This window comes from Anser anser (assembly GCF_964211835.1).
Source record: "Anser anser genome assembly, chromosome: 2".
Classification (NCBI taxonomy): domain Eukaryota; kingdom Metazoa; phylum Chordata; class Aves; order Anseriformes; family Anatidae; genus Anser; species Anser anser.
Window position 1 is genome coordinate 97,495,977 of NC_139721.1, and position 3,243 is coordinate 97,499,219.

Consider the following 3,243-nt stretch of genomic DNA (forward strand, 5'->3'; position numbering starts at 1 on the left):
CAACGTAGCATGAGCTCCCAGTGTGATCTAAGGCTCAAAAGAGATCAGGTAGAAGAAAGGAGCTGTTCTATACCCTTCCATACACAATGGGAAGGACTGGTGTGGATATCACATCTTTTTCAAAAAGCATTTACAAAACTTGGGTAGGCTGTCCCCAAAAAGCCTTAAACAAACCTGAGAATAGAAGAAAATATCTACTGTAGTAAATTTCAGAATCAATCTCTTTTCCTTATGAAAAGATTGCCAATAACAAAATCTAAGAACTTTCACAGGAAGAAAAAGTGCTAAAAAATAAGTTTAGTGGAGCAAGACGTAACACATCAGTAGTACAAAGTCAAACCATACATCAGGATCAGATTTTAATAGTGAAAATGTTTAACTAGTAGAAGGAATCATCATGAGAAATACTGTATTCTTCATCTTTGATTTCTCTAACCAAAGCTGAGGTGTTTATGTTTTAGAAACAGAAATCAACAGTTTAAAATCTTTGAAAAGGTATATTCCACATGGCTTTGCATCACCTCTCCTAGTGATAATTAGTTGCATTGGGTAGCGTAAGAACCAAATGTAAAATAGTTGGCTAGCTTTTAACAGGTCCCACAGCCTGATATTCTTGTTTTTGGACAGGAACAAACTCAAAACGTTGATTGCTTGTATCTAATGAAAATGAGCAAAATGTCTGGGTATCTTTTAGACCATGTTAAGGTGACATAGGAAAACAGCAGAGGTACTTCCAGTCCAGGTGAAGCAGATTCCTAACCTCATCCTGGGAGGAGGCAGTAAAAACAGAACATGTTAAAAGGCAACATCGAGGTAACGGGAACAAACTTTGATGCTATGAAAGATCTGGCCCTCCTGCAATCAGTGGAAATTCTGCCTTTGATTTCAAAATGAACCAGAAATTCACACAGACATTGCCTACTATACACTGAAAAAAGACAAAATCTTGACACTGTTGTTACACGTTTTATGTACAGCTGGGACAGATACCTTAAAGGAGAGGAATAAGGTATATAAAATAGAGACACAGAACAGAGTGGACACTCCTATCCATTATCCCATAACGAAAAGAGAGTGCATTAAATTCAATTACAAAGGCAATCACACTAAATGTAACATTATAATTAACACATCGGTACTTGGAATCATTACTCCATGCTAACATTTAATCAGTTTAAATTTTTATGAACTTTTCAATGCTTAACTGAGCAACAGCAGCATCCGCAGTTGCTGTAGCTCTGGGGGAGTTTCAGATTGAAAATATCTTGAGCATTATATCTCCAGGCAAAAAACACCACAGGTTAGATCAGAAATAATCTTCCATTCCCTGCAACATCTAGCTGTGAATGAATGCCTGGGCTCTTAATGCTTTTGTGTATGTCTCCCTTTTCTTCTACTGATACACCCAGCCAAGACCACTCTACTGGCAAAGCAAGACATTGGTGGGGATGGTCTCTCAGCCTGTCAGAGGATGTCTGTTCCTCACTTTCCTCTTCTAGCAACTCTCTGGCTAAACATAAATCTTTGCATATGGCACTTCACATGTAGCAAATAGGAAGAGTGTCATTTTTCCTTTTTACAGTGCAGCACAACAATATCGCCAATTGCAAATTTAATCTGCAATGTGGACTGCTTTTAGCTCTACAGCTGAGTCACTGTGTGATTGCTTGGATCTGCTTCTGCAATTTTGAGAAGGATTTGTCAAAAGAGGAAAAAAAAGCAAAAGGAGTTCGAAACTGGCCCACTGGTACTTGACCAACACCTGAGACTTTCCTCCTGAATGAGGGATTAGTGGGAGCTAATCCTTCCTGAAGGCACTATATTCAGCAGATTCCTACGGGGAACGTGGTCCACTGTGATTATTGAGATGTTCTGCTTCAGAAACAACTTGACAACCACCCTTGTCTGAATGCCAGGACACCTGCAGCCAATCAGCGATGGGCCAGGCCACCCCTTGGGAGGACCTCAACGCGTGGGACATGAGTGCCTTGGGCAGAAAGGGAAAAGTCTGTTCCCTCCAGGGCTCAGCCAGAGAAAGATATCAGGGCTTTAGCATGCTTGAGCTGTGCATGACAGAGCGCCTCTCCCTGAAAAAGTACATGCATCTCATGCATGGGAGCAAAAACATGGCACATACGAACACCAGGCATGCTGGTAAGGGTCTTTGCAAGTTAACCCATGCTGACTTTTCATTCAGTTCTCATTTCATTGTTTTAAGGCCTGAAATTCGAACCTCACAAACCAATGGTAAAGTTGTGCTATCAACAAAAATACAGTTATGCTTGTTTTCATTTCTCCTAACTGCAAAAAGTGATAGTCGTAGAGTTCAAGGTGTTTTGTTTTTTTTCTTCCCTAACCTCTGTATTCAGCTGCATCCATGTTAAATCTAAATATATTGCTCCCTCCTCACCTGCAAGCTCAGACCACGGTGGGTTTTGTTCAGTAAGACAGATGTGGAAATTATTCATTACCTGATGAAATACTGGAGCATGAGGAAACGTATTCATGAATGCCTGAGGGAATTTGTTTACATGCATTCATTCATTGTCAGTCTTAACCAGATTGAATGTCTTTGTCTTTCCTTCTTTCTCACCCCATCCTCCTCCCCAGACAAGATGTCTGGGGACATTCTGAAGGTTAATTTAGCATTTTCTAAATGTCACCCAACTTGAATGATAAAGTTTATCTAATTTATTTTTCATCCTCCATCACAGCAAACTGTTAGCAACACTTAGCAACTCTTTGGACCATAATCTCTACCATAATCTCTAATCAGATGTTTTTGCAACGAGAGCCCACCCCTCCCCTCATCTTCCTTTTTCCACCTTTTATTGCTGAGTGTGACATCATATGGTATGGAATATCCCTTTGGTTGGTTTAGGTCAGCTGCCCTGGTGATGTTCTTTTCTCACTTCTTTGCCCACTGCCTAGGAGGGTTAGAGGGAGTCCTGATGCTGTGCCAGCGCTGCTCAGCAGCAGACACAACACTGGTGTGATACCACTGCTGTTCTAGCTACAAGTGTGGAGCACAGCACTGTATGGGCTGCTGCAGGGAAAATTAACATCCCAGCCAAACCTAGTACACTGAGTTAGGCACATGGCTTTTGATTTTTAAGGCTAAAATATTTTCAAGATGAAAGACTACTTAAAACCGCATTTTTGGAAAGAATAAGTGCAATGCTGTAAGCTCAAAAGAGCTGTGAAAACACAACTTAAACTAATTCAAACATGTTCTGGATAAAA